General features: G+C 36.2%; 1 long non-coding RNA gene across 2 annotated transcripts; it reads right to left on the bottom strand.

Moving 5' to 3' along the window:
• Window positions 1–7,473: 7,473 nt before the first annotated feature.
• LOC107875044 lies at window positions 7,474–26,870 on the bottom strand. 2 transcript variants are annotated; one of them, XR_007057044.1, is made up of 5 exons: window positions 26,209–26,868; window positions 8,386–8,872; window positions 8,213–8,297; window positions 7,815–8,092; window positions 7,474–7,732 (listed from the first exon to the last, which is right to left on the bottom strand). It is a non-coding gene; the product is annotated as an uncharacterized LOC107875044 (long non-coding RNA). The 2 variants fall into 2 exon arrangements; XR_007057043.1 differs by having other exon boundaries at window positions 7,542–7,732; window positions 8,171–8,297; window positions 26,209–26,870.
• Window positions 26,871–27,268: the final 398 nt, after the last annotated feature.

Here is a 27,268-nt window from a genome sequence, read left to right as displayed (position 1 = left end):
CTCTTAGCCTCTAAATTGAGAAACCCTAGCCTCCAATTTTTAAGAGAATGTTTAAAGAGTTCTTTGAGAGTGTTTCTACCTTTCCAAATGAGTTATGGGAGGCCACCAAGGTTATATAATATGGGGACATAAAGGTTTTAGGGGGGGAATTTCCAAAAGGTCCCCAACTTAAAAGTTGAAAATCTATCCCCTGGAGGGTACGACCCAACCATGCAAACCGGATCCTAGGGTACGAGTGGTACCCTAACTTGTACTCTAGACCTCACCAAGACCCTCCACACTGGTCCCAATATGACTACACCACACCAAATCATACCTTAGGGTATAATTAATACCCCAAACCATAGCCACACACGTACCTTGGACAGTTTCAACTAGGAAACTCAATAAGCTTTATACAACTTAGCATTATAAACTTCATATCCCACCATATGAATCATATGATGGTGAGTCATATCTTGGACAGTAACCAAGCCAACCCTACTTTCCAACATATAAGTGAGCTATCAAGCCATCCCCTAACTCGTATCTAAGGGTATGAGTGGTACACTTGAGTCATACCAAGTCTCAAAAGTCTAAAACCTAATAATTTTTTCAAGGGTTCAAATATCAGGGTGTTATATTTGTACTATAAGTCTCGCATTGGTTTATGTTTATAATTTTACTTTAATTTTTCTTTATCAATTTGGGTGATTGGCTTACTTATCAAGGTTGGGCTTTGATAAGTGCAATCATGACCCCATTTTTGGGTCGTGACAAATTAGTATCAGAGTGATATGTTTATTAATCTCATAAGTGTAAGAGCAATATATCTACTGGTGTCTCACGGTATATCTAGTACAGTCTCGTAGATTGGTATATAGACGTCTATATACATCTCCGATAGGCTATAAGATAACTTTAGGAAAATCTTTTTTAATTTAATTCTTTATTGTGTAGGTTATTCTTACCTAATGTTCGAATTATATATTCCATTCTTTTCTACATAGATGGTCAGTACTAGGCCCAGTGGGGCTAAATATATTGATTTGATACCAGATATGAGTGCCTTAATTTGAGAATGAGGTAGGGGTTATGGTCGACCCAAAGGTAGAGGATGGGCATGAGGGGCTACCCTAGTTAGATGACGTGTTATAAAGGCCTACTCGAGCATGAGTTTGTGTATTCTAGAGATAATTATTAGATAGAGGTGGGGACTATCTCATATTTCATATATTTTAGTCGACATCCCATTGCTTCAGTGTTTTTTGGTTTATCTCTTAAGTCATTTAGAGGGTGTTTCGTTGAATATACTTGGCATTTCTCAAACTTTGAGTGATATTCCATCCTTAATGCCAGTATCTGCTTATGTTATTCCTATTTATAGGGTACAACCATCATCTATGGTACCCCCATGTATGGACTCTTTACCTATCAAACTTACTATCTCTCACAGTGATGTCTTTTGATGATTAAAAGAGATTTAAGGGGTTCATTCACTTAGGTCCACCCAAGTTTAGTGGAGCTTTTAGCGAGGATGCCTATGAGTTAATAATTAGTTTCCAGGATATGTTACATAATCTTGAATCCTTTGAGTCTGATGGAGCTGCTTATACTATCTATAAGTTGACAATTATGGTAAGGGATTGATGTAGGTACCTTTCCAGTTGTATGCTTTTGGGTTTGCCTTCTATGACTTGGAATTAATTTTTTTAGGCCGCTTTCCAGTTGTAGGTCTTTAGGTTTGCCTGCTATGACTTAGAATCAATTTTTTTAGGCCTTCTTTGAAAGGTTCATACCGTATAGCTTGAGATACTAGATGAGGGGTGAGATTGATCACTTATAGTAGGGGTTTATATTTATTATCAAGTATAAGGCATGTTTTCACACCTTATTCAAATATTCAGCTGCTAGTATCTTTGTTGAGTCTAAGAGGATTCAGAAGTTTGTGAAGGCGTTAGGTGGTACATCTTAGTTAGCTATAGCCCAGATAGTAGTTTTAGAGGCTTCCTTCTAGATTATTACTAAACATACCAAGATGATCGATCTATTATCCAGGTTACATAGGGGGTCACTAAGAAAGTTCATCATTAGGGTGATTTTAGTGGGCATGCCTCTCGATGTAGATATTTCTATAGTATAGGCTCTTGTGGTTATTATTGTAGACCAATTCAAACTACATTGTAGGGATCAGGTGGTAGGTCTTCATATTCTTCGACTTTTGCTAGCTAGGTATTAGGCATGTAGGTGGAGTCTCCAAGATTCATTCTTTAGGCCAAAGCGATTGTTCTAGTTTATTCATACCTTTTCTGATTGAGTCAGGCTGTAGAAGATGTTTTGTATGTGTTGAGTTTGTCCATATGTCTAAGATTTCCCTTGATATGTGTATGGACCCACTAAGAAGGGTTCTCAACTCCAATTTTGCCCCACTCAAAGATCTATAGTAAAATGTGGTTTATAGTATGGTAGGGTTAGTTCTAGTAGTGCCAGAAGTGCTAGAGGTAGAGGTAAGGGAGATAACAGAGGTGGTCATAGGGTTACATAGTCTGGGAGCGATCTTGGTTAGTGTTATTCTATATATGTGAGAATTGAAACAGAGGTTACTAATGCAGTTATTATAGGTATCATCCTAGTTAGCTATAGATCTCTTCTTTGATATTTGACCCTGAGTCTATATTCTCCTATGTTTCTACGTATTTTACTTCTATATTTGATATTGCATATGACCCCTTTGCTATGTTTCTTTATGTTTCTACCCTCGTAAGAGAATTTGTACTAGTGGATCGAGTGTACCGATCTTGTGTTCTTACTTTTGCGGGCCATGAGACTTGGGTAGACTTGATTATCCTAGACACACTTGATTTTGATGTTATTTTGGGTATGGATTGGCTAGCTCTTGATCATGCTATTTTGAACTGTTATTCTAAGATCGTGACCTTAGCTATGTCAGGTGTACCAAGGTTAGCTTGGAAATGTACTCTTAATTTAGGTTCAAAGGGTTTTATACCTTTTCTATATTTTTATTGCATGGTAGAGAGAGAGTGTTTTTCTTATTTGGATTTTGTCCATAATACTAGTGTTGCCTCACTACCTCCTATGGATTTTATTTGAGTTTTTTGCAAATTCATGGATGTGTTTCCTACGAATTTACCTAATATGCCTCTAGATTGTGATATTCACTTTGCTACTGATGTAGAGCCGAGCACCAAGCCAATCTTTATCTTTTCTAATGGGATAGCCCTGGCTGAGTTGAAGGATTAATTTTAAGATTTCTTTAGTAAAGGGTTCATTCAACCTAGTGTATCTCATTAGGGTGTTCCTGTCTTATTTATGAAGAAAAAGGATAGTTCTATGCATATGTGTATTGATTATTATTCATGAAGAAAAATGATAGTTCTATGCATATTTGTATTGATTATAGGCAGATGAACAAGGTAATGGTTAAGAAAAAGTATCATCTCCCTCTCATTAATGATCTTTTTGACCAGTTTCAAGGTGCTTCAGTGTTTTCCAAGATTGATTTGAGATCCAAGTGTCACTAGTTGAAAATTAGAGCTTTGAATATTCTGAAAATTACTTTTTGGACTCGATACAATCGTTATGAGTTATCGATCATGTCTTTTGGGTTGACCAATGCCCCTGCAGTATTTATAGAGTTGATGAAATTGGTATTTCAAATGTATCTTGACTCCTTTGTTATTGTATTTATAGATGACATCTTAGTTTATTCCAAGAATACAGACTATATAAAGCATTTGAGGATTGTACTTCAGAGGTTGTGTAATGAGAAATTGTATGCCAAGTTTTCCTAGTATGAGTTTTGGTTAGATTCTATCTCTTTCTTGGGTCATGTGATGACCAAGGATGGTATTATGGTTGATCCGACCAATATAACAGTGATTTGTGATTGGTTTAGACCTACTTTTCCTATCGATATTTGGAGTTTTTTATTTGGTGGGTTATTATCGATATTTTTAGAGGGTTTATCATATATTACAGTTCCTTTGACCAAGTTGACTTAGATAAATATAGTATTTTAGAGGTTAGATGCATGTGAAAAGAGCTTCTAAAATCTAAAGGAGCTATTAAATTCGGCTCTTATTTTGACCTTTCTCGAGGAAGGTGTGAGTTTTACTATGTTTTGTTATATTTTTGGTGTTGAGTTGGGTGTAGTGTTGATGTTGTAGGGTAAGGTGATTGTTTATGCTTCTGACAGTTGAAGCCTCATGAGAGATCTTAATATGAGGTAGCAGTGTTGGCTTAAGTTGCTTAAGGATTATGGACTCACTATTCTTTATCATCCGGCCAAGAATAATGTAGTTGCGAATACCCTGATCTAGAAGTCGACTAGTATAGAGAGTTTAGCTCATCTCTTGATCCAGGAGTGGCCTTTAGCCTTGGAGGTTTAGTCTTTAGCTAACCAGATGGTTAGGCTTGATATTTTGACACTCGAGCATATTTTATCCTTTGTTCATGCTACATCTTTTTTCATAGAGCAAATTCGATCTTAATAGTAAAATGATGATAGTTTGACAGAGATTCGAAATAAGGTGTTGAGTGGTGAGGATAAGGAAACTTCTCTTGATTTCGATGGTGTTTTGAGGATCGGAGGCCAAGTTTATGTATAAAGAGCTGGTGGATGTGTGGGATTGATTTTGGATAAGGCACATTATTTTAGGTATTCCATCCATCCAAGGGTGACTAAGATGTTTGTGATTTAAAGCAGCTTTATTAGTAGGGTGGTATGAAGAAGGACATAGCAGACTTTGTAGCTTGTTTCTTGTGTTGTCGGTAGGTGGAGCTCGAGCATCAGAGATCGAGTTATTTACTTCAGAGATTACTCATTCCTGAGTGGAAATGGGAGTGGATCATTGTGGACTTCATAAGTGGTTGCCTCGTACTTCTCATGGTTCTGAGAGAATTTGGTCATTATGGATTGGTTTACCAAATCATTCCATTTCATAGCTATTCAGATTTTCTTAAATGCCGAGAGGTTGGCTCATATCTATGTTTAAGGAATAGCTCATCTTTATAGGGTACCCATCTCCATTACTTAAGACAGAAACTCAGTGTCCACTTCTAGCTTCTAGCATATGTTTCAAGAGGAGTTGGGTACTTAGGTAGACTTTAGCATAACCTTCTACCCCTAGATCAACAGTCAGTTAGAGTGTACTATTTAGGTTTTGGAGGATATATTTCGTGCATATGTTATGGACTTTGGAGGCGAGTGGAAGTAGAATTTGGCCTTAGCAGAGTTTACTTATAATAATAGCTACCTTTAAAGTATTGAGATGACACCTTTTGAGGCATTGTATAGTAGGCATTGTCAATCTCCTATTGGTTGGTTTAAGACTTCAGAGGTTAGACCCTGTGGTACAGACTTTCTTTGTGAGTCCTTGGACAGGGTTTGAATAATTCAAGATAGGCTTTAGGCAGACTAGAGTAGGAAAAAGAGTTGTTGCAGAGAGTAGGATTTGTTCCTTGATGTTTGGGATTAGTGATTGGCTCTTCCTTCATGTGTCTCCCATGAAGGGTATGATGAGGTTTGGAAACAGGGGCAAGCTTAGCCCTAGGCATATCAGGCTATTTGAAATTCTTCATACAATTAGGGAGGTTGCTTATGAGTTGGCTTTACCTCCAGACTTTTCAGTCGTTCATCCAGTTTTTCATGTATTTATGCTTCCATTCTATATTCTAGATGAGTCTTATGTGCTTTGTTGGAACTCCATTCAATTAAATGAGAGATTGACCTTCGTAGGGGATCCAATGTCCATTTTAGCAAGGAATGTTAGAAGGTTATGTTCTAGAGATATTTTCGTGGCTAAGGGTGTGTGGAGACACCATTCTATTGAGAAGGCTACTTGGGAGGTCAAGTCCGACATAGTAGTAACCTTCAGCTCTATATTGATTCGGGTGTTTTTTTTTCTTTTAGTTTGAGGGCGAACTAGATCGTTAGTGGTGGATGCAGTAATGACCTGATATTGAAATTTTGCTTTTGATGTGTTTTGACAATTTTTTTCTTCTCTATAGTTGCGACTTGTTGATTTTGAGGTGTGGGAATGTTTGGCACAATTCATAATATGATCGGAAATAATTTGGGTGAGTTTGTGGTTTTTAGAGGCTTTAAAAGTCATATAGTTGACTTTGGTCAATATTTGATTTTTGAATGTCGTATGATGATTTGGATAGTTTCAGTAGGTCCAAATTGTTGAATTTGGGCTAGTAGCATGATAGGTTCGGGTTTGGAATCTTTATTTTGTATTTGGACCTTTCATTTGAAAAAAATGTCAAAAAAGGGTCCTGAGGGTTAATTTATTAAAAATGATCCTTTTTTTGAAAATCCAACATTGTCATTAAGTCTGAACATTGAAATTATCCTGATAGCATATATTGTTTATTTCTATAGAGCCTCTAACGAATCTCAAGGGTCCGTTTGGAGAATATAAAAACATGCAAAATCAGCAAAGTTGTTGGTATCTAGTGCATGCTAGGTCCTTCTTTACGAATGCGGCCCCCTAGCCATGAATATAGAGAAGTAATGTTCCCTTCATCACGATCACGAGGTGGTGGCAGCAATCGAAAAAGGCATCAAGTCGGGTTGGGTTACACCTTCTTTGTGAATGCGACGAGGTTATCGCGAACACGATAGTCCGGGTAGTGGACCTTCGCGAATGCAAACACTCGGCCACAAACACAAAGGCATATTTAATGAGATAGTTAAAGTTTACACTCGCGATCATGAGGTTGGGACCACGGTCGTGAGGCACTATCACAGAACAATATAAAGCCTCAATTTCATAATTTTACTTTTTTTGTCCTTCAGGCTTTGAAAAAGGCAATTTTTGAGGTTTCTTCATCGTGTTTCATGCTGGTAAGATAAACTCATATCTCCATTATTTTCCATTAATTACATCTTTTAAAACACCTAAAACGAAATTTTGGCTTTACCCCATTTATTTTCAAACTCGTTTTTCAAACCCGCTTTGGATCTGACTTAAATATGGACAATATGGATATCATTAGTTTTTTTTTAACGAGTAGACACTACATCTGAATATTATAGTTGATTTTGAGGTCGCTTGTAAGGAGAAAGTTTTGTGTTGAAGCACTTTAAGCTTGAATTTCGTCTTTTCGATGTAGGTTATGGCTTAACTTCTTTCAAATTGAGTTTGGTAGTTAATAAATAGATAAAGAATGCTATGGGTTGAGAAAAATAACTATGAGATTTATATTTGAGATCATTATTACTGTTATGTGCATGAGTGGGGTGTATAATCTGTTGTTGACATATGATATCCACTTCTAAAAAAATAGGAAAACCAACCACAAAAACCGACCACATATGGCCGGTTTTCCTGAATTTTCGACCACAAAACCGACCAAAATGCGTGGTCGGTAAAAGTGTGGTAGCTTTTTAAAAACCGACCACACCACACTTTTTAAAAACCGACCACGTGTGGTCGGTTTTTAAAAAATATATAGTGAGTACTATGATACTCACTAACGATCTGCTTATATTTGTCTTATATTCAAAGTAAAGTTACAATTAATAGTAAGAAAATATTAAAGTACTTGTACTTGAATAATATCAACTTTGAAAAATATATTCATAAATTCAAAATTTGATTCTTACATAGACAGCTTTTGTACGAGGCTCAACCCAAACATCTTCATCAGTTAGTTTCTTTTTCTTCTTCGCATGCGTCATCTCGAATAGCTCATCGAAGGGTATCTTCCTACCCTTTTCTTTTTCCTGGATATGTAAAATTTATTAATGTTCAAATAGTTAAAAATTTAAACAGAAACAAACAATTAAAACTATAAAAGTTACATACCATTTTTCCTCCACAGCAATCATACTAACTGCACTTGCAGTATGTAAAGAGCCACCCTTGGATGATGCCGGATCTTTCTTTCCTTTGTCTTTCAATGATTGGTATTCTTCGCTATTTCAATAGTGAATATACTATTGCCATATGGGTTCGAGTATAAACCCAGGTCGTACCATGTTGGTTCTGGCATAATCTAACAGAACGTTAAATCTATATCTAGCTCTTCGATAAAAATTCATCCTTATAGCACATTCATTCGCTTCATCCCACCAGTAATATTTCTACAACAAAAACAAAAATATAATATTCAATCTTTGGTTTTAACAATGCGTTAAGTAGTCGATAAGTTAAATCGTTACATGAAATTCCTTAAACATTTTTTCTCTGTAATTTTCTGAAACCTTTTGCCAACTGGTCCAGTAGCCGTTGAAGTGATGACAAATGCATTTACTCACAATTTTTCCAACTTCAGTATCCATCCTAAACCTACAACACAAGATCAAACAGTAATTTGATAGAGTATAATAATATAGTAATGAAAAGTGAATAATGTTAGTATATTTAAAAATCTTACCATATTCCATATAGAATAAGATAATGCCTCCCATAATCATCTCTGTCTATGGGTCATGGAGGAAGTGCTGGTGGATGCACTGGCATAGGCGAATCTGAAGTACCGGATAGAGTGCCTCTAAGATAAAGATCCGACAACCCAATAGATCCAGCAGAATCACTGTGTGAATGTGGGGGACTACTACAGGAGGGTATTGACGATGGTAGATGTCTGGATGTGCCAGCGGTTGTCCAATAGTACTGTGATGGTGGTGGGATGGTGATAGGAGTATAATGACTCTGTATAGACCCATGAAGTGGCCCCACATGCATAGGAGAAGGAACGAATGTTGAGACGACCTAGAATATGAGGGTCGTGCTGGCGCGTCAGCAAACCGAGCCTCAGATATATGAATACATGTCGATCGTCTATAAGGTGGAGGTTCTTTTTTCTTTTTTGTTTTGGTAGGATCAACTTTTCTCTTACCTTTGTCACCTCTACCTGACATCTAAATTATGTAAAGTTAACAAGTAGTTAGTTCCTACAAAATGAATATATAAGAAAACATTCCAAGTAATTAATTTCAAGTTACTAATTCACATTTCAAATAGCTCCAACAATACGAGATAGACAAGAATATTTCTATTACTATATAAATTATGGAAAAATAAAAACAACAATCTTACACAATATATTATATATCAATCTTAATCAAGAAACATAAAGGTAAATATACAGTACAAAGCATAAAGACATCATATATAATAAATACAACCTACACAAACAAATCCTCCTCTCCTGAAGATTCTCCATAAAACCATTCACCCTCTTTGGAAGTCTCCTCATCTCCTACCCACTCAGCCTCTTCTTCTGCAATAGTAACTTCTTCAAATATATTTTTCGAGTGATTCAAACCATCCACTAAGTCAATGTCCACTAGTTGGTGATTAATATGTATTTCATTTTGATACACAGTTTTCAGCACATTCTCAATGTTCACCATCCTATAGGCTTTGTTTTGATTACATCCCACCAATCAGACTTATCACTGCGCAACGGATAAGGAGCATAATACACTTGTCTAATATTTTGCGCTAGAACAAATGGATCGTAAACAGGATACGACCTATTGTGCTTCACTTCAATGATATTATGCTCCTTATATACTCTTGTGCCTCTTGTTCTTGATCAAACCACTTACATCGAAAGAGGATAATTTTTTTATCGGGAAACCAGCATACTCCAATTCTAAGATCTCATGTATATGTCAAAGTAATCAACATCATCATCACCCTTAACTCAAATACCACTATTGTTTGTTATCCTTGTTTTGGAGTGTTCTTTGGTGGAAAATTTAAACCCATTTATTTTGTAATGGGACATTGCATGAGCTTCAACTGATCCCAAAGAAATATCTCTCAAGAGCTAATCATATGCGGCTGCATTTGGTGACTGGTGTACCAAAAAATATTTTACATATATATATATGTTAGTTGAGGAATGTGTGAATATTTAAAATTTGTAGAAATATTAATACACTTATGAACCTCATATGTAAACCATGTTGCAAAGGATGTATACACTTGATGTTAGTGGAATTGAGTCTTAAATGAACTGAAGATCGAACATGCGAAACACAATTAGTTTCCTTAAGGGAATGAGTAAATAAATAAGATATGTTAAATTTTTAATCTCCTTACTTCAGAAAGGGCTCAACTTTTGGGAAATTCAGCAAGACATACAAAGTTGTTGATTTGCGCACCGTGGGAGTGAGCCGGTGAAATATGGTCTGTTTAGCCTTACAACCAGATTGATTGAAAATTAACATCGGTTGCAAATGAGTCTCATTCTCAGCGTCCTGATGACGATTCAGTCTTTTTCTTGAACAAGCAACTTCATCATAAAAGTAGTATAAACAAAATTGAGACGTTTCTCTTACAAGATATGCCTCAAATATAGAGCCTTCCACCCTATGTTTTTTTTTGGGACCCCTTTTCAATTTTCCAATTGCCCTGCGCAATCTTAAGATTAGATGTTTACTATACTAAAAAATGATATGTATGAATTTAAATATGTTATAATTTCTTACCGTTCGAATGGATACATCAGCCTAGTTTGAACTGGACCTCCTAAATGAGCTTCGTGCACAAGGTGAATGGGAAGATGTTCCATCACATCAAAGAATGCTGGCTGAAAAATCTTCCCCAATTTGTTGGTGATAACAACAATATTTCTTTCCATTCGTGCCAGATTTTCTTCTTTTAATGTAGTGGTACATAAGTACTTGAAGAACAAACTAATCTCTTATATTGGTTTTCATATATTTTCAGGTAATCCAATAAAAGCAATTGGATGTAACTGTTCCATGAAAACATGACAATCATGGCTTTTTATTCCATGAAAGATTCCTTGTGCCATATCAACCCTCTTTCCTAAATTTGAGACATATTCATCCGGCGTCTTCAAACTTTGGACCCACTCGCATATTTGACGCTTTTGGTCCAACTTGAATGTAAAACTAGCCTTGGGCTTAAGAACATTTCCATTAGGCCCCTCCTGTATATGTAATTCTCTGCGCTTGCAATATTTTGGTAAGTCAAGTCTGGCCTTAGGATTGTCCTTTATCTTGGCGGTGACATCCATAACTGTGTTGAACAAGTTGTCAAAATAGTTCTTCTCAGTATGCATGACATCAACATTATTTCTAAGGAAATTATCTGACCAATATTTTAACTCCCAAAATATACTTGGCTTAGTCCAGTTATGCGAAACAGCATATCCATCAAGTCTATATAATGGTTTCTTCCTGACTTTAGGAAAATCTTGAACTATCTCCCAAATGTCATGAACAGATAGCCTTGGAGGTGGACCATCATGCTCCGTTCTATTCCTTTTGAATAAATTCTCGAGTCTCCTAAATTCATGATCAGGTGGCAAGAAATAACGATGACAATCAAACTATGAATTTTTCCTTCTATGTCTCAATGTGAAAGATTTTATTTTTTCCATGCAGTATGGACAAGCTAACTTTTTAGCTGTCATCTACCTAGACAACATTCCATAAGTAGGAAAATCATTAACAGTCCACATTAGATATGTGTAATACCCCTAGTTTTGTTTGACTTGATGTCACCTAGAGGCATGTGTGAGAGGCTAACAACCTAAAAATATTCTAAGTGTAAAAAGGGACTTAGTCACTTTGAGCTCCAAATCCTTGAAGATTATATTTTTGACCTTCCCGACCCTTAATAGTTGTTATGTTAGCTAGTTTATGATCCAAGAGGTCAATAGGTGCTCCCGAATAAGTTTTGAATTGTTTGAACCGCGTTTGGACCTCATTTGGTGTTCCAAAACAGTGGACCAACGCGATCTTGGCGCACTGCATTGCCCATCACGTTGTCAATCTTTGTGCAGGAAAATTACTGAGGCTCGACGTGGTATAGGTGCGACGTGTTGAGTATCACGTCAATGCCCATGACGCGCCACGTCGCCTACAGCGTCAATGCCCAGTTGTTTTAGTTTTTAAAATCTGCATGTTTAAGGGCAATGGGGTCATTTTCCGTTACCCTAATACTCCCCAAATACAAAATTAACACACCATATCAGCACTTTTGGTAGGTTTTCACAAAAATAACTCCTTTAACATAAAATTGAAAACCCTAGCCTCTTCTTTCAAGATCAAGAACTCATCCTTGCAAGTTAACAGTTTCAAGAACTAAGATGAAATTCAGAATTTCCTCTTTCTCCTAAACAACCTAAGGTATGTGGGGTTTATCCTAAAACTACATAGGCTTGTTGAAACATTGAAATATGATTTAAAGTTTATCAAGCATGAATTTAGAAAGGGTTTTTGGAATCCACGATTTTAATTATGCATCATGAATGTTTTAGTGATATTGTTGTTTTGGCCTTTTGGCCTTCCCCCTTTAAATCGATTTATATGTATATGTATATGTATGAAAATTGAAATTAAAGATTGCTTGAGAGCACAAATTAAGAAATTCCTCTCTTGTGTTGAATTAAAGTCTATGAACTTATCAAAAAAAATTGAAATACATGTTTTATGATTTGAGAGTAGTTTTCTCAATGTCATAGTATTTGAACATGATTTAGAAATGATGAGAGGGTGTTCCTTGACATAATTATGTTTTTGTGTTAAAGAGAAGGAAATTGCATGTGATTGAAAACTTTGATAGGACCACCTTGCGTGTTTTGAACTGTTGGAAAAGAGAGTTTCTTTATATGTTTACGTGAGCTTTAAGAAAGAGTTCTTTGAAATTATTTATCGATATGGTGGTCCCAAACTTATGTCTTGAAAATAGAGATTATAATATACTATTAATGGCTAAGAGATATGACTTGCAAGTCAATGGTATGACGATACCATATGTATGTATGCCATAACAGAGTTAGAGTTTTTAGAGTATGCTTTCAGAGAATACATGTTTTAAAAGAGCTAAAAATGGGCTTAAAGAGAATTAGGTGGTTACCTGAAGAAGCTTTGAGTTCAAGTAACTCTTAGCCTAAAACCGTATTTGCTGATACGTGTATATTATTATTGTACGTTGGCAACGGCCCTGTGGAGTAGTAGAGACAGAGACTCCGACCCTTGCAGCAAACTTGGGTTGGGGGCTTGGCTATCGAGTTAATGGCAGATTCCATATAGCCCGTGGAATTTTAGATTTGTAGAGTATACCACCTAGTCAAGAAGTAAAATAAAGATGTGTTACAGTGTTCAGATGATTCTTGTAGAGTCTTTTAAATGTGCCCATGTGATTCTTTCTATATGATGTATTTATAAACCATTTTAAATTGCTCTCATATATGTTGAATATAAATCGTTATTTTTTATTTGCTCTATGTACCAGTACAACTGTATTGACCCCCTATCTTTTAGGGTCTGAGGCTTAATCTAGGGGTCCAGCTAAGCAGTAGAGATTTCAGAGATAAGCGAGTTGTGCAGTGATGAGCTTTCTTTATTCCAGAAGGCCTGTCTATTCCAGACATTTGTTATTCATTTAGATTTGGGTCTACTGGGGATTTGTCCCAGTTTTTAGATAGTTGTCATTTTATCATGTATTAGAGATTTTGCAGACTGGTTCAGATGATGTCTAGTTACTGTTGTATTTTTCCTCATTGTTAAATTGAATTCAGAATATGACCATGGTCTAATATTAAACTGTAATTCTGCGTCTTCTTGTATTGTATGAATTTTATGCTTGACTACCAGATAGAGAAGGGCATCTGGGTCTTCATGGTTTGGAATTCTCATTACGACTAGGTCCTCAATTTGAGTCTTGAAAAACTTGGTATCAAAGCATGATTAATGGTTCCAGGGTGTCTGCGAAATCACGTCGGGTAGAGTCTTAGTTATAGGTGTGTAGTATGCCATACTCATAAGTAGGAAGCTACTAAGCGTTTAGCAATGTTTCCCCTCCTTATGAATTAGTTCGTGCTTTGGAGTATAATCTTCCTCTAATCAATGATCTCTTGTATTTCAGAAAAGAAGCCATGCTTCCACCTCGCTCTAACGATCAGAATGCCCAGACTAATGAGGTTCGTCCTACTCATGGGATGAGGACACATAACAGAGCATATACTCCAAAAGTTGTTGTTACTCTAGGAGTCCCACCTACTTAGACCAGCCTACCCAGGGCACCTTAGGCTCCCCGAATGGGGACTAACTGCACCCAACCTCATGAGACAGAGGTATCTAATACAGAATTCGCGCAGTCAATACATACGTTTGTGCAGTTAGTGGCCACACAGACTCAACGGTTGGAGGATGTTGGGTTTGCATCAGTTACATTTGAGGCTATATGGGTGGGTCAGTTCATGAGGATGAACCCGCCCAAGTTTGCTGGCACTAAGGTAGAGGAGGATCCTCAGGATTTTGTAGATGAAATAGAGAAGATTTTTAGGGTGATGCATATAGATGAGGTGGAAGGGGTGGAATTAGTAACTTATTAGCTTAAAGAAGTTGTGAATTAGTGGTATAGCAAGTGGGAAGATTCGAAGGGTGAGAGTGTTGAGCCCACAGTATGGGGTGAGTTCGTGAAAGCCTTCCTAGATCTATTTTTTCCTCTAAAGTTGAGGGAGGCCAAAGCTGAAGAGCTTATGAACCTAAAGCAAGAAAAAATGAGTGTCAAGAAGTACACTCTGAGGATCAACCAACTAGCCTGTTATGCTCCAGAGTTGGTTGGTAATATGAGAGCCCGTATGAGAAAGTTTGCATCCGGCCTTTCAGATGACTTAGTGCTTAAATGCAAGGGGCAATGCTGAACAGGGACATGGACTTCTCCAGACTATCAGTTCAAATGCAAGGTAGAGGATTAGAAGAAAAAGGTGGCTAAGGCAAGGGAAAAGGACAGGCAAGCCAAGAAGGCCTAGCCAGAAGATCAGAACCATAGTCAGTACCAGGATGGCAATTGGGGAAGCAAGTGGAAAAAGAAAAAGAATTGGAATAATGCTCAGTCTGCAGTCAGTGCTTCAGTTCCCAGACCTCCAGCTGATCAGTGATTTCAGGATTTTTAGTCTAGTCATGGCCCGAGAGTACAGGGTACGCAGTCTCGGAGGAGTGTAGCTCATACTCCTTGATCATACCCGCACTGTGGAAGATATGGGAGAAATCATCCAGAAAGATGTTAGTTTGGTCCCATGGTATGTTATTTGTGCGGCTAGCCAGGCCATATCCAGAAGAATTGCCCGACAACGAAAGGTAATGTTGGGGAAGCCAAATTTCAAGCTAATTCCTCCGTACCAGCACCGCCTCTCAAGGGCGTTATTCAGCTGTTGAAAGTGGTCGCAACCAGTTGTATGCTTTGTCAAACCGCCAGGAGGCAGAGGCCTCACCAGATGTAGTCACCGGTATGTTACAAATTTTCTCTCATGATGTATATGTGTTACTTGATCCTGGGTCTACCTTGTCCTATGTGACCTATTATGTGGCTATTGGTTTTGGGTTTGAACCTGATATAATTGCAGAACCTTTCTCTGTTTCCACTCCGGTGGGTGATTCTGTTGTGGCTAGGAGGGTGTATAAGATTTGTGTTGTGTCTGTTTATAGCCGGAATACTGTGGCAGATCTCATTAAGCTTGATATGGTTGATTTTGATGCCATCTTAAGAATGGACTGGCTCCATTCATGTTATGCCACGCTAGATTGTAGAACCTGGAAGGTTACTTTTTCTTTTCCAAATGAACCAGTGATAGAATGGGAGGGTCATTCTTTAGCGCCTAGAGGGAACTTTATATCTTACCTCAGAGCATGTAAACTCATTTCCAGGGGTTTTTTGTATCATCTTATTCATGTTAAAGATTCAAATATTGAAAGTACTTCCCTTCCATCTGTTACTGTGGTAAATGAATTCCCAGAAGTATTTCTCGATGACCTCCCAGGAATACCACCTGATAAGGAGATAGATTTTGGTTTTGATTTACTACCAGACACCCTTCCCATCCCCATTCTGCCATATAGAATAGCTCCCGTAGAACTGAAAGAGTTGAAAGAGCATCTAACAAATCTTCTAGACAAAGGTTTTATCCACCCTAGTATTTCTCCCTGGGGTGCACCGTGATCTTCGTGCGAAAGAAAGATAGTTCCTTTCATATGTGTATAGATTACCGTCAGCTGAATAAAGTCACTGTTAAAAAAAAATATCCTCTTCCTAGGATTGATGATCTCTTTGACCAACTTCAGGGTGCTAAATTTTTTTCAAAGATAGACCTTTATCCGAGATACCATCAATTGAAGGTTATAGAGTCAGACATTCCCAAAATAGCTTTTCGAACCCGCTACAGTCATTATGAATTCTTAGTCATGTCCTTCGGGTTGACTAACGCCCCTGCATCTTTCATGGACCTAATGAATAGGGTGTTCCATCAGTTTCTAGACTTGTTTGCCATAGTTTTCATTGATGATATTTTGATTTATTCTAAGAGTGAGGAGAACCATGCCAATCACCTCCGAATCACCCTTCAGACTCTCAAAGATCATAAGTTGTATGCAAAGTTTTCCAAGTGTGAATTTTTGCTTAATGTTATTGCCTTCTTGGGTTTGGCAGGGTATTACAGAATATTCGTAGAGAGTTTTTCCTTCATAGATGCTCCACTTACTAAGTTGACGCAGAAAAAAGTGAAGTTTGTATGGTCTAACTCCTGTGAGAATAGTTTTGAGAAGTTGAAAGACAAGTTGACAACTGCTCCTGTTTTGACTCTTCTGGAAGGTACAGAGGGTTTTGTTGGTTACTATGATACGTCCTGAGTAGGACTTAGGTGTGTACTTATGCGGCACGGTAAAGTGGTGGCTTATGCATCTAGGCAGTTGAAGGTGCATAAGCGAAATTACCCCACCAATGACTTGGAGTTAGCGGATGTGGTGTATGCTCTTAAAATCTGGCGGCATTATTTTTATAAGGTACATGTTGATTTATTTACTGACCACAAGAGTTTACACTATGTTTTCTCACAGAAAGAATTAAATCTTCGGCAAAGGCGTTGGTTGGAACTTTTGAAGGATTATTACATGAGCCTGCACTATCATCCAGGCAAGGCGAATGTGGTAGCCAACATCCTCAGTAGGTTATCTATGGGCAGTCTTTCTTATGTTGAGGAAGGGAAGAGAGAGATGGTGAAGATATTCGTCGACTTGCAAATCTAGGGATGCGACTCTTGGATTCCGAAGATGAAGGAGTGGTTTTTCATGAGATAGCTAAATCTTCCCTTTGTGGAGAAGTTAAAGAGAAGCAGGCCGAAGATCCTATTTTAAAGCAAATTAAGAAAGATGTGGGGCAATAAAAGGTGATGTCTTTTGAAATTAGTGGTGATGGGATACTGAGATATCAGGGTAGATTATGTGTGCCAGACGTAGATGGTTTGCAGAAAAGAATCCTCGATGAAGCTCACACTTTGAGGTATGTTGTTTACCCAGGCTCTGCTAAAATGTACCATGATTTTAAAGCTATATATTGGTGGAATAATATGAAACGTGATGTGGCTAACTTTGTTTCCAAGTGTTTGAACTGTCAACAAGTTAAAGTGGAACACTTGAGGCCAGGTGGTACCTCCCAAGAGATAGCTTTTCCTCTGTGGAAGTGGGAGATGATCAATATGGATTTCATCACGGGACTTCCGAGGTCCCAAAACCAGTATGATTCTATCTGGTTAACTGTAGACCGGCTGACCAAGTCAGCTCACTTTCTGTCTATCAAGACTAGCTATTCAGGAGATAATTATGCCAAGCTGTACATTGAAGAGATAGTTCATTTTCATGGAGCACCTATATCCATTATATCTGATCGAGGTATGTAATTCTCTTCACAGTTTTGGAGGTCTTTTCAGAGGGGTTTAGGTACCCAAGTGAACCTGAGTACTGCTTTCTACCCTCAGGCCGATGGGTAAGCCGAACGTACTATTCAGACCCTTGAGGATATGTTGAGGGCTTGCGTAATTGACATGAAAGGTAGTTGGGTAGATCAGTTGCCATTGATAGAGTTCGCATATAATAATAGTTACTACGCCAGTATTAAGATGGCTCCTTTTGAGGCATTGTATAGGAGAAGATGTAGGTCGCCAATAGGTTGGTATGAAGTAGGTGAAATGCGGTTGTTTGGGCCTGACCTTTTTCATCAAGCGATGAAGGATGTGAAAATCATCAGAGAACGACTCAAGACAGATCAGAGTCATCAAAAGCCCTATGCCTATGTTAGAAGAAGGGAGATAGAATTTGAGGTTGGTGATTGGGTGTTTCTCAAAGTCTCTCCTACGAAAGGAATCATGCAATTCGGGAAGAAAGGTAAGTTGAGTCCATGCTATATAGGACCATATCAGATTTTGAGAAGGATAGGTGGGGTTGCATATGAGTTAGACTTGCTGGTAAATCTGGGTTCTGTTCATTCGGTATTTCACATATTTATGTTGAAGAAATGTATTGGAGATCATTCTTTAGTGTTTCCTGTAGATGAGATCAATGTGAAAGACTCTTTGGTTTATGAGGAGAAACCCATTGCTATTATGGAGTGTCAAGTCCGAAAGTTGAGGAGCAAAGAGGTAGTCTCGGTTAAGGTGTTGTGGAGAAATCAGATAGTGTAGGAAGCCACTTGGGAGTCAGAGAGTGATATGCATGCAAGATACCCAAACTTTTTTTATTCGGTGAATGACCAAACGAAAGGTAAAATCTTTGTCTTATTCTTTTATGGCCTTAGTATGGTTGAAATCGTGCTTATCTGTGTTCTGCATCATCATTCGGGGACGAATGATCCCAGGGGGGGATAATGTAACACCCCGTAGTTTTATTAGACTTGATGTCACCTAGAGGCATGTGTGAGAGGCTAGCAACTTGAAAATATTCAAAGTATAAAAAGGGACTTAGTCATTTTGAGCTCTAAATCCTTGACGATTTTATTTTCAACCTTTCCGACACTCAATAGTTATGTTAGCTAGTTCATGATCCGGGAGGTCAATAGGTGTTCCCGGACTAGTTTCGGATTTTTCAGACCACGTTTGGACCTCGTTCAGTGTTCCAAAATAGTGGACCAACGCGATCTTGGCGCACTTTATCGCACACCACGTTGGTCAATCTTTGTGCAGAAAAAGTACTGAGGCTCGACGCGGTAGAGGCGCAACGCGTCGAGCATCGCGTCAATGCCCATGACCGCCACATCGCCTACAGCGTCGATGCCCAGTTGTATTAGATTTTAAAATTCGCGTGTTTAATGGCAATGGGGTCATTTTCCCTTATCCTAATACGCCCCAAACACGAAATTAAACACCATATCAGCACTTTAGGTAGGTTTTCAAAAAATAACTCCTTTAACATAAAATTAAAAACCCTAGCCAATTCTTTCAAGATCAAGAACTCATCCTTACAAGTCAATATTTTTAAGAACTAAGGTAAAATTTGGAATTCGCTCTTCCTCCTAAACAACCTAAGGTACGTAGGGTTTATCCTAAAAATACATGGGCTTGTTGAAACACTCAAATATGATTTAAAGTTTATCAAGCATGAATTTAGAAAGGGATTTTGGAATCCATTATTTTAATTATGCATCATGAATGTTTTAGTGATATTGTTGTTTCGGCCTTTCGGCCTTCCCCCTTTAAATCGATTTATATGTATATGTATATGTATGAAAATTGAAATTGAAGATTGTTTGAGAGCATAAATTAAGAAATCCCTCTCTTGCGTTGAATTAAAGTCTATGAACTTGTCGAAAAAGAGTTGAAATGGATGTTTTATGATTTGAAAGTAGTTTTCTCAATGTCATAGCATTTGAACATGATTTAGAAATAATGAGAGGGTGTTCCTTGATATAATTATGTTTTTGTGTTAAAGAGAAGGAAATTGCATGTGATTGAAAACTTCGATAGGACCACTTTGCGTGTTTTGAACTGTTGGAAAAGAGAGGTTCTTGCATATGTTTACGTGAGCTTTAAGAAAGAGTTCTTTGAAATAATTTATCGATATGGTGGTCCCAAACTTATGTCTTGAAAACAGAGATTATAATATACTATTAATGGCTCAGAGATGTAACTTGCAAGTCAATGGTATGACGATACCATATGTATGTATGCCATAACAGATTTAGAGTTTTTAGAGTATGTTTTCAGAGAATACATGTTTTAAAAGAGTTAAAAATGGGCTTAAAGAGAGTTAGGTGGTTACCTGAAAAAGGCTTGAGTTCAAGTTACTCTTAGCCTAAAACAGTATTTACCGATACAGATATATTATTATTTTATGCTGGCGACGGCCCTGTGGCATAGTAGAGACAGAGACTCCGACCCTTGCGGCAAACTTGGGTTAGGGGCTTGGCGGCCGAGTTAATGGCAGATTCCATATAGCCCATGGAATTTCAGAGTTGTAGGGTATACCACCTAGTACAGAGTTCAGATGATTCTTGTAGAGTCTTTTAAATATTCCCATGTGATTCTTTCTATATGATGTATTTATAAACTATTTTAAATTGCTCTCATATATGTTAAATATAAAGCATTATTTTGGATTTTCTCTGTGTACCAGTACAACTGTATTGACCCCCTATCTCTCAGGGTCTGAGGCTCAATCTAGGGGTCCGGCTAAATAGTAAAGATTTTAGAGAGAAGCAAGTTGTGCAGTGGTGAGCCTTCTTTATTCCAGAAGGCCTGTCTATTCCAGACATTTGTTATTTATTTAGATTTGGGTCTACTGGGGGCCTTATCCCAATTTTCAGACAGTTGTCATTTTATCATGTATTAGAGATTTTGCAGACTGGTTCAGTTAATGTCTAGTTACTGTTGGATTTTTATTCCTCATTGTTAAATTGAATTCAGAATATGACCATGATCTCATATTAAACTGTAATTCTGCGTCTTTCTGTATTGTATGAATTTGGTGCATGACTACCAGATAGAGAAGGGTGTCTAGGCCTTCATGGATCGGAATGCTCGTCACGGCCAGGGCCTCGATTTGGGTCGTGACAATATGCACGCAGATTGAAATTCTGTTTAAGTGAGATGTCCCAAGTTTCAACCCCCTCATTCCATAAAATTTAAAGTTCATCGATCAAAGGTTGCATGCAGACATCTATTTCGCTTTTTGAATTACGTGGGCCAGGAAAACACAATTCAAAAATATATAGGGACTAGTCATCAACATTTCAGGAGAAAGATTATATAGGGTGATTAATACAGGCCAACATGAATATGGCACAGCACCAACTGAAAAAAGGAGAGAAGCCATCCGCACATAATAACAAACAAATATTTTGTGGCTCAGCTGCAAAATTTGGATAAGTTGTATCAAAATACTTCCAAGACTCTGCATTAGATGGATGACACATATCACCAGTGGGCCTTTTATTTTCACTGTGTCATCTCATATGAGGAGCTAAGCTGTTTAAAGCATACTAGCTCTTCAACCTTGGTATTAGAGGTAAATAATGCATCGCCTTAGTAGCAATTTTATTTACACTACAACCACGCTTATATCGAGGGTACTGACAAAACTTACAGACTCTAGGTTAGCATCTTCCTTAAAGTATAACATGCAGCCATTTTCACAACAATCAATTCTAACCGAGAAGAGACCTATCTTTGACGCCAATCTTTTTGCCTTATAGAAAGAATCAGGAAACTCTAAGTCGGGGTCAACTAACTCTTTAATAAGGTCTATCATTGAGTCCATTCCTCCTTCAGCAATATTCCAGACAAATTTAATACTTAATAATCTAACAGCAACAGACAAACAAGAGTGCGAACACCCGTCAAAAAAAGGATGACTAGCAGCATGCAATTGTTCATAGAATTTGCCCGCTTCTCTATTAGGAATATCTATTGCATCCCAAAAGCATTGTGCACCATTTCTATCATCCTAGTATCTTGATATTCATTATGCCCGACAGACCTATTACTTTCTGCAACAACAAAGTTATTTTGCTCAACATCATCACCAATAGTACGCAATCTTAAAAAGTCCTCGTGAAACCCCGTTCTATAAAGATATTCCTTCACAACTTCTTCTTTTAAAAGATTTATACCATCACATCTAACACAAAGACAATGAATAGCCCGAAAACGTGACCAAACATCAAGTATCTTAGCATGTTCAACAAATCGTCTGGCACCTTCAACAAATTCCTCCCTAAGACTCATTCTATTATCATTATTCCGTTGATATATCCAGCTATAATCAGGTTCCATCTACACAATCAATCAAATTCAACTAAGTGGATCAACTAACCAAAATTTCAAATTTCAAGTACCTAAATTCAAAATAAAAAAGTACCTACATCATAATCAATTTCAAGTGACTAAGTCACCTCCTAAAACAACAAACTAAACCACATTCAAAATAAAAATTCACATTTCAAGTACCTAAACTTCAACATTATCAACTCACTAAGTCATCACCCAAGTCACAAAATTAAACATCATTCAAAAAAAATTCACCTTTAAAGTACCTACACTTTATCAATTTCAAGTGACTAAGTCACCTACCAAGTCACCAAACTTATCTACATTCAAAACAAAAAATTTACCTTTAAAGATCCTACACTTAGTAAATTTCAACTCACTAAGTCATCACCCAAGTCACCAAACTAAACCACATTAAAAACAAAAGTTCACCTTTAAATAACCTACACTTTATCAATTTCAAGTGACTAAGTCACCAACCAAGTCACCAAACTTAACTATATTCAAAATAAAAATTGAAATTTGAAGTAACTAAACTTCAACATTTTCAACTCACTAAGTCATCACCCAAGTCGCCAAACTAAATGACATTCAAAACAAAAATTTACCTTTAAAGTACCTACACTTTATGAATTTCAAGTGACTAAATCACCTACCAAGTCGCCAAACTTAACTACATTCAAAACAAAAAAAATTCACCTTTAAAGTACCTACACTTCGTAAATTTCAACTCACTAAGTCATCATCCAAGTCACCAAACTAAACCACTTTCAAGAAAAAAATTCACCTTTAAAGTACCTACACTTTATAAATTTTAAGTCATAAGTCACCTTCTAAAACAACAAACTAAACCATATTCAAAAAAAAATTCACATTTCAAGTACCTAAACTTCAACATTTTCAACTTACTAAGTCATCACCCAAGTCATTAAACTAAACCACATTCAAAATATAAATTCACCTTTAAAGTACCTACACTTTAACAATTTAAAGTGACTAAGTCACCTACCAAGTCACCAAACTTAGCTGTATTCAAAACAAAAAATTAACCCTTAAAGTACCTACACTTAGTAAATTTCAACTCACTAAGTCATCACTCAAGTAACCAAACTAAACCACATTAAAAACAAAACTTCACCTTTAAAGTACCTACACTTTATCAATTTCAAGTGACTAAGTCACCTACCAAGTCACCAAACTTAACTATATTCAAAACAAAAATTGACATTTCAAGTACCTAAACTTTAATATTTTCAACTCACTAAGTCATCACCCAAGTCACCAAACTAAACCACATTCAAAAATAAAAATTCACCTTTAAAATACCTACACTTTACCAATTTCAAGTGACTAGGTAACCAAACTTAACTACATTCAAAATAAAAAATTCACATTTCAAGTACCTAAACTTCAACATATTCAACTCACTAAGTTATCACCCAACTCCCCAAACTAAACCACATTCAAAATAAAAATTCACCTTTAAAGTACCTACACTTTATCAATTTCAAGTGACTAAGTCACCTACAAAGTCACAAAACGTAACTACATTCAAAATAAAAAATTCACCTTTAAAGTACCTACACTTAGTAAATTTTAACTCACTAGGTCATCACCCAAGTCACCAAACTAAACCACATTCAAAATAAAAATTCACCTTTAAAGTACCTAACCTTTATCAACTTCATGTGACTAAGTCGCCTACCATGTCACCAAACTTAACTACATTCAAAATAAAAATTTCACCTTTAAAGTACCTACAGTTAGTAAATTTTAATTCACTAAGTCATCACCCAAGTCACCAAACTAAACCACATTCAAAACAAAAATTCACCATTAAAGTACCTACACTTTATCAATTTCAAGCGACTAAGCCACCTACCAAGTCACCAAACTTAACTACATTCAAAACAAAAATTGACATTTCAAGTAACTAAACTTCAACATTTTCAACTCACTAAGTCATCACCCGAGTCACCAAACTAAACCACATTCAAAATAAAAATTCACCTTTAAAGTGCCTACACTTTATCAATTTTAAGTGACTAAGTCACCTACCAAGTCACCAAACTTAACTACATTCAAAACAAAAAAGTTTACCTTTAAAGTACCTACACTTAGTAAATTTCAACTCATTAAGTCATCACCCAAATCGCCAAACTAAACCACTTTCAAAACAAAAATTTATCTTTAAAGTACCTACACTTTATCAATTTCAAGTCACTAAGTCACCTCCTAAAACAACAAATGAAACCGCATTCAAAACAAAAATTCACATTTCAAGTACCTAAAGTTCAACATTTTTAACTCTCTAAGTCATCACCCAAGTCACTAAACAAAACCACATTCAAAATAAAAATTCACCTTTAAAGTATCTACACTTTATCAATTTCAAGTGACTAAGTTACCTACCCAGTCACCAAAATTAACTGCATTCAAAAAAAAAATTAACCTTTAAAGTACCTACACTTAGTAAATTTCAACTCACTAAGTCATCACCCAAGTCACCAAACAAAACCACATTCAAAACAAAAATTCTCCTCTAAAGTACCTACACTTTATCAATTTCAAGTGACTAAGTCACCTACCAAGTCACCAAACTCAACTACATTCAAAATAAAAATTAAAATTTCAAGTACCTAAACTTCAACATTTTCAACTCACTAAGTCATCACCCGAGTCACCAAACTAAACCACATTCAAAATAAAAATTCATCTTTAAAGTTCCTACACTTTATCAATTTCAAGTGACTAAGTCACCTACGAAGTCACCAAACTTAACTACATTCAAAACAAAAAAGTTCACCTTTAAAGTACCTATACTTAGTTAATTTCAACTCACCAAGTCATTACCCAAGTCACCAAACTAAACCACTTTCAAAACAAAAATTCACCTTTAAGGTACCTATACTTTATCAATTTCAAGTCACTAAGTCACCTCCTAAAACAACAAACTAAACCACATTCAAAACAAAAATTCACATTTCAAGTACCTAAACTTTTATATTTTTAACTCACTAAGTCATCACCCAAGCCACCAAACTAAACCACATTCAAAATAAAAATTCACCTTTAAAGTACCTACACTTTATTAATTTCAAGTGACTAAGTCACCTACCAAGTCACCAAACTTAACTGCATTCAAAACAAAAAATTAACCTTTAAAGCACCTACACTTAGTAAATTTCAACTCACTAAGTCATCACCCAAGTCACCAAACTAAACCACATTCAAAACAAAAATTCACCTTTAAAGTACCTATACTTTATCAATTTCAAGTAACTAAGTCACATACCAAGTCACCAAACTTAACTACATTCAAAACAAAAATATACCTTTCAAGTACCTACACTTGGTAAATTTCAAGTCACTAAGTCACCTCCCAAGTCACCAAACCAAAGTACATTCAATACAAAAATACCCCTTTAAAGTACCTACACTTAGTAAATTTCAAGTTACTAAGTCACCTACCAAGTCACCATACCAAGGTACATTTCAATACAAAAATTCACGTTTAAAGTACCTAAACTTAATCAATATCAAGTCACTTAGTCACCTCACATGTTACCAAACTACACCACATTCAAAACAAAAATTCACATTTCAAGTACCTAAATTCAACATTTTCAAGTCACTAAGTCATCTCCTAAAACAACAAACTAAACTACCTTAAAAATGATAAATTCACATTTCAAGTACCTACACATAATCAATTTCAAGTGACTAAGTCACTACCCAAGTCACCAAACTAAACTACATTCAAAACAAAAATTCACCTTTCAAGTACCTACACTTAATAAATTTCAAGTGACTAAGTCACCTCACATGTTAACAAACTAAACCACATTCAGAACAAAAATTCACATTTCAACTAAGTAAGTTCACAATAAAAAGTTTATATTTCAAGTACCTACGGTTCAACAAAGTTCAAAATAAAAGTTCCTCTTCAAGTAACTACACTTTTCACTTTCAAGTAACATATTAATTTATAGTATAATAAGTCAAACAATTGAACAAGTGTAACAAAGAAAATAAGTAGAGGTGTCGCATGTCCCTCTCATACCATATAATCATCACAAAATTACTATGGCATTCTTATCCTTCTACAGAAAATAATCCCAAACTAAACTACATTTAAAGACTTCATTACAAGAAAATAGAGAGAAATCAACTTACCTTTGCTTGGCCTAAATTAAAGGGAAAGAGATAAGCGGTCACCGAATCTAGATTCAGATGTGCTGGTAGCACAAAGATACTAAATTAGTACCAGAAGAATAATTTTTAACCTGCCATTCAAAATCAAATCATTTAATAAACAGTATCCAAGCAGAAGAATAATTTTGAACCTGCTAAAGAAAGCCATTGAAAATGTTTGTTGGAGGCTATATAAATAAAGATGGAAACTTGAGTATATTTATCAGTTAACTACCTCCAAAAACTAAAACAAAGATGGAATCTTGGTTGTCCCAATGAATTTATCGGAGTTAACACATAACAACCAAACCACTATACCACTTCACTTCATGTCCTAAAGTTAACCTCGAAGAAACCACAGAGGATCCTAAAATTTCATGTTCATGTACGTTGAAGCCATAGGAAATCTTGTTTATAAACTAGGGAATAAGAGATCTAAAAAGGAAGAGAGGATTATCTTCAATAAGAAAAAGATATCAAGTGATATTTCCGTTATCATCAAGAAAAGGGCACTCTAGCAGTTTCAATTGGCACAATTCCAGCAACACAAAAGTAGCCACAGAGTTTCTAATCTGTGTAGTACATAGGCAAATTTGTACTATTTTCCTATTTTCTTTTTGTGTAGAGATGAGTCTCACTCACCTTGATTGATTATCAAGTATTTAAGAAATGAGAAACACCAATACTATTATTCAAAACTTATTCTTGAACAAAAGATCTAATTAAGAAAGCACTAACAAAAGATAAATATGTTTGGTAGTAGGAAGGACAAAATTAATATGTTACAACCAGAAGGTTGTAAAGAAATGTCTGTTAAAAAAATTTTGGGGAAAAAAATCTAATAATAATAGAAATATTAGTGTCATGACTCATGATAAATCATAAAGACAAAGAAAATACCATCAAACGTTGTGGTAGGTGGTAAATACCTCATATCATTGTTAATTTATTTATCTTTTTAGAAAATATTTTTACTAATCACTGATTTAGAATGAGTCAAGTTTCAAAATAAATAAGCATCAAATATCATTAAAAAAAAAGT

This window comes from Capsicum annuum, chromosome 6 (assembly GCF_002878395.1).
Source record: "Capsicum annuum cultivar UCD-10X-F1 chromosome 6, UCD10Xv1.1, whole genome shotgun sequence".
NCBI lineage: Eukaryota > Viridiplantae > Streptophyta > Magnoliopsida > Solanales > Solanaceae > Capsicum > Capsicum annuum.
The sequence above is the reverse complement of the archived record's forward strand: the minus strand, read 5'-3'. Positions and strand labels throughout refer to the sequence as shown.